The sequence below is a fragment of the Pyxicephalus adspersus genome, chromosome 6, assembly GCF_032062135.1.
Source record: "Pyxicephalus adspersus chromosome 6, UCB_Pads_2.0, whole genome shotgun sequence".
Lineage (NCBI taxonomy): Eukaryota > Metazoa > Chordata > Amphibia > Anura > Pyxicephalidae > Pyxicephalus > Pyxicephalus adspersus.
In genome coordinates, this window is record NC_092863.1 from 17,630,019 (window position 1) to 17,636,018 (window position 6,000).

Here is a 6,000-nt window from a genome sequence, read left to right on the forward strand (position 1 = left end):
GGTCTCCCAGCTTCACTACTCAAAGTGTGTCCTCTCCAGCCCTGGAAAGCTTTAATAAATCAGGCCCAATGTTTCAAGTTTATGATTTGTATTTTAAATACATATATATCTATAAACTAATGTAATGTCCTTTGGAAGGCACACTGTTTTTTTTTTCCCATCACATTGCCATACCACCCTGACAGTGTAGACTAACAGTAAAACCCTCATTGCCCTTCACCTCACCTGTACTTTCACCATCCAGGCCCTTCTACTCAACTGTACTTCCACCCTCCAGCATCTCTGCTTACCTGTATTTCCAATTTCCTTCCACCCTCAACAACAAATCACTGAAGATAAAGCTAGGTGCTGGTAGCACTTCACACTGCATATTATTGTTATTATTCACCTATATTTATATAGCACCAACATATTGCATGGCGCTGTACAATAAATAGAGGTTGCAAATGACAGACAGATACCAGCAATGACACAAGAGGAGGAGACCTTCCCAAAAGAGTTTACAATCTAGAAGACTGAAGATATGTACAATGTATCACTTTGTGTTGCTATAAAGTTTATTAATGCATTCATTTTGTATTGTGGAATATAAAGGGGAGACTTGCAGTGCTCAGACAGAATGAGCATATAAGCAAAAATTGACAAAACAATATTATTCCCTATGCAAATGACTTGTTTAACTCACAGAAGAACAACAACAGTCAATCTCTGCAGAAAAGATGACAAAAAAAACATGAATCGCAAACACAATAGTGCTTGCCTACAAAACTGTTGTACAGCCCACGGCAAGCAAATCCTATCATGTTTCTGGAGTTAGAAAATGAAAACCAATGTGATCCTTATGGGCAGTATTGCTAGTTTTCCTTTGTGATGGAAAATAAAAGAAGCAACTATTACATGGTATATTTAAACACTCATACTTACCTATTACATTCTTCAGAACACTAGGCAAAACATACAGTTGAAATACATATGGATCGGCTGTCAAAATAATTCTGGCCAGCTAGTCTAGTTTTACCTATCCTTGCCAAATAGCAAACTAAGTCTCTGACCTATAATAATGAATAATAGAAGAACATTTCACTTAAGTCATCTCTCACTCCTCTTCTGAGCAACTTCTCTTTATTAGAAAGGTAGCACTGTGCCAAGGCTTCCCTTTTTTATCTCTTACAACCAATGTAAATGGCATTACAGGAGGCCAAAATAAATGCAATTTGCACCAATCGAAATGCAGTTCCTTTATACATAACTTTTAATATATACAATATCTATAACTCTGGTTTACTACAGCTCTAAACATGAGAGGTAAAAGAACAAATGTAAAGGGAATCATTGGAAGTAATGCTCTATAAAGTAGCTGAATGTAGAAGAATTGATTTAGTTATCTTTCCTGTGGATCAGAATTTGAGACACCGCAGGTAAACCACACTTCAGGAAGTGTAAATACGTGTTCCTTCCACTACATGCATTGGTTTCTTCCACTGGTTTGTATGTGTCTACAGAAGTGGAAGGAACCATTGTGTGTAGTGGGGGGAGCAGGTGTTCAACTAAACTAATGGTCATATCCATGCAGCAACTAGAAAGCAGTAATAGTGTTTCGAGGAAAGGACGTCAGGAGAAGGGCCGGTGTTTTTATGTAGGTTTTCCAACTCATAACACTACACATTGGATCTTATTTATTAAAGTTTTCCAAGACTGGGAAAGATAGACTATCATGGGAGAACCTGGGTGATACAACAAACCAGGGATGGATTTGGTCCAGGATCGAAGGCATTTGACAAATAATAGCAAAAGTATTTAAGAAATCCATTCCATGTTTGCTGGAACACTCAGGTTTATTCATGATAATATATCTTCCCCAGTCTTGGAGAGCTTTAATAAATCAGGCCCATTGAAAGAAATCTATTTGGAGAGAGACATAGAAGTTGCCTTGACTGACCAACATGGGAGAAATATGCCTTGGAGAATGCTAGCTGCCTGGTTCTCAATGCTGACACCTATGATTTTTTTTTACAGCGAGTTACTGATCAGGAACAATAATGCAGAAATGGACTTGGACCTTTCTGATCTGCACACTTGCAGTCAGTGACTTGGAAATGATTGAAGCCAGTAGAGCGAATAACAGCCAGGTAACTAACACTGTAAGAGGTCAGCAATGGCACACATAGTTTGCTTTACTGACTGCAGCAATGGTACAGGTTCTATCCATGCATGTGAGTTAGTTAGTAAAAAAAAAAACGTGCATGATTGGTGCAGTCTGCAGTAAATGCATCTCTCAAACAGAACCGAACCCTAACTGAACGGCATTTGGTAATGCACAGTGTAGCATAAACAGCAGTCATTTGTTTTAATAAATACTTGTTTTCACCTTTTTTTATCCTATGTTGCATTTCAGAACTGCTGATCACATGCCAAGTTATGCCATGGCTATTTCCTGTCCACATGCCTGCACTCCAGGGAGGACTGCATGGCATTTCTAAGGGCAGGTTTCCTGTTGGTGGCATTAGGCCGTGCATGCGTATTGTGAGCAGAAATTGTATTCTCCATTGGAAGCTTGTGTATAAGGGTGACACAAAGGCACAATTGGGAGACCGGATCAGAGTATTATCACGCCATAGGAGTGAATGCGTGAACATGGCCTTCATAACAAGATCTCCTGAAATTTTTAATGAAAGCTGCAAATTAATTAGAAATGCCAGGATTTTAGTGATGAGGTTTATATATACTTTAATGTTTAGTTTATACAATTGTTATTCATAATAGCCACTTGAGCTTACACCCACTGACCCAAGCTGGATAAATAAAACAGGAAATCCAAATGAATCATTAAATCCCCTGTGTAATTCCTGTGTGTTAATTATACAACAGTGTCCTGTATGCATGCCTATAGCATGTTCCATGAAGTTCAATGTTAAGTCTAGATCCAGCACACAACATAGGGGACACAGTTACATCCCTGAAAAGCAGCGTCCAAAAAACATTGGCGCCTGACGTTTTGTGCGTCATTTAATTTGATCTCACTGGCTGCACACCCTGTTGACCAGCTCTTGAGTTCTGCGTTATCTTGTCCATCTGAATAATGCACATCTGTGTCCTACATCCAATATTATCCCATTTGGGTTTAATCAATAAAGCAATGAAAATAGCAACAACGAGGTGCGGAGGGCAATAACCCTGATCAGCCAATCTGCAAAAACAGGGTTGCTGATCAGTTACTGTACTTGGCACATCATCGCTGCATTCCTTATGTAAAAAAAGCACAAAAGAGAAATGTCAGTGCATGCCTTAGATATAAAATAAATAGTAATGTGGTGCAGGGCTATGCTCCCTGTAAGGTTTCTTCAATGAGGCAGCAGCATAGAGAGCGACAACAGTGTGTAGTGTGATAAACCCATAACAACCAGAGTCCCCCTTCAATGCATTTGCAGAACGCAAAGACCAAATCAATTCTGATTGGCTGATATTGGTTACTGCACTTTGTACATTGCTCTTTGTCTTTTAAATAGGCTGAAATGCAACCATAATAAGAATACTTTATACAAACATTTAATGCTATTTTATACTAATATACTGTATGAGCTTGTGCAAAGTCTTATTAATGCTTTGTCCAATGACACAAGAATTAAATGCTAATGATTTGTGTAACATGTGCTTTGGAATAATGTAAAGCAATGTCATAGGTTTATTGCATATGTATGATATATATTATTTATATATATATATATATATATATATATATATATATATATATATATATATATACAATAAACCTAAATATGTATTCTACAGCAGTGCTTTACACACAGATCTGTACTTGATAGAATTTCTTCTTTCTGCACAAGTAAATGTTTATAGCAAACAACACGTTACACAAACCCTTCAGGAATATAAAAATATGGAAAATATTAGAGCTACATACACAAAATAAATATTACAGCTAAAGCCAACAATGGCACACAAATATTATTATACACATTATATAATATATTAACAACAGCACCATAAACATGGATATAATAATAACTATAAAAAACACAAACAAGATAGTGAAAACACAAATCAAACTTAAATACAAGAGAACAATTTTAGCAACAGAATAAACACCATCCTTAATAATGCATGGGCATAAATACAATACATAAAAAATACATAACATGTATAGAAACCATAACATTGCGCCGGTTATTAATTATAATTAGCATACCCATCATGTAACAACAAACGCATAGGCTGGGAACAGTTTTATACTATACCTGTATATGAAAGGTCATAACATATACCCATATAAGTCTACAGGCGTCAGGTTATAGCTTATTATATAGTGTAGGTAAAGGTCACGTAAACATCAGACATGTTCAATTGAGCATGTATGTTGGTGAATTGTAAAATGAGAATGTCAATAATGTATATATGGGTCACAGGGCTGTACTGTATGCCATTGTGCCAGGGGGCATATACCAGAGCAAAGCTTGTCTGTATCCTTATTTTATAGGTCAACTAATATACTGTACAGCATGTATAAAACACACAGCAATGCTGATATATACTACTCTGGAATAATAAACCCTGCAATGTATTATATAGGTGCCAGTTGTTCTCTATTAGCACCCCTCTCCCTGTGCCCAGGTGCCCATTACCTGTGCTGCTGCTGGGTATTAAAGGGACCTGTGCAGCCTTTGTGGGTGAATGTAGACAGGCTGTGTCAGACGTCCTTACTGCAGCCTCCTCTCTCTGCAGCCATAGCGGGTATATAGTGAAACTTTATCCTACAGCTCAGCCTCTCTGCCGGTACCTCCCACAGCTCCCCACCCCATACCCAGACCTGCCACCCTCTGCTTTAACCCTGTCATCTCCTGCACAGCAGCTCTGCCTGGGTCACATGGACAGAGTTAAACCTACATGGCCCTGCACACCTCCAGCACTATATAACAACATGGAATCTCTACATTCCATCATCCCTCTTTGTCAGCACTGCCTTAACCCTTCCTCATAGCTGTGGAACAGGTCAGGTTCAAGTAACCAGAGTACAAAAGCTGTAAACTAGTTGTCTCTCTTTAGTTAAGTCATTATTTTGCTATTCTGAGTGGAAAATATTGTTTTAAGTATTAAAATTAACACTTCTGCTAGGTTTGTAAAGTTCCTTGTCATAAAGCCCACCACATTTGATGTCATATAAAGAGATTAAAGTTTAGTAGATTCTACTGCTCAGTTTTTATTAGAAATAGACAATTTGAAATAAAAACTGCATAGGTTCCACCACTAGCCATTGAAGATGCATAAGTGATGTACACAGCAAACTATAGAGCAGTTTTTCTAAAACTTTTTACTCCTGAGGTACCCTTAAAATAAAGGTCTCAGGGAACACTTGGTAAAACCAATATATTGGAGTCAGTGGAGGATCCTAAATTGGTGGCCAGTGCGGTCACGCAGCTGGATCAACTAGGTGGCATGTAGACAATATAAAATTTGGGATTAATCAGCCACAGTCCAAGCAACACCAGGTTTTAATTGCAATAACCAAACATTATGCCAGCATCATTAACGCTTGAGTGAGTGATGAAAGAGTTTTTATGCATGTTACCATGCATGTTGGAAGGTAGTCCAAAAGGTTCCCAACAGGACAGGACAGCTTCCAACACACTGGAGACAAGACTAGTTCCCAACACACTGCAGACAGGACAGCTTCCCAAAAAAACTGGAGACAAAACTGCTTTCCAACACACTAGAGACAAGACTGGTTCCCAACACTCTTGGGACAGGACTGGTTACCAACACACTGAAGACAAGTCTGGTTCCCAACACTCTTGAGACACGACTGGTTCACAACACACTGCAAATAGGACAATTTCCCAACACACTGGAGACAAGACTGGTTCCCAACACGCCGGAGACAAGATTGGTTCCTAACACTCTTGGGACAGGACTGGTTACCAACACACTGGAGACAAGACTGGTTCCCAACACACCGGAGACAAAACTGGTTCCCAACACACTGAAGAC

At 38.6% G+C, this 6,000-nt stretch overlaps 1 protein-coding gene across 1 annotated transcript in view; it reads right to left on the reverse strand.

Annotated features, from left to right (window-relative positions):
• The window catches only part of RARA (retinoic acid receptor alpha), a 107,779-nt gene extending 103,015 nt beyond the window's left edge, over window positions 1-4,764 (reverse strand). The window contains exon 1 of the mRNA XM_072414813.1: window positions 4,638-4,764. The gene's annotated coding sequence lies outside the window, so the exon portion shown is untranslated. The remainder of the gene's footprint in view (window positions 1-4,637) is intronic.
• Window positions 4,765-6,000: the final 1,236 nt, after the last annotated feature.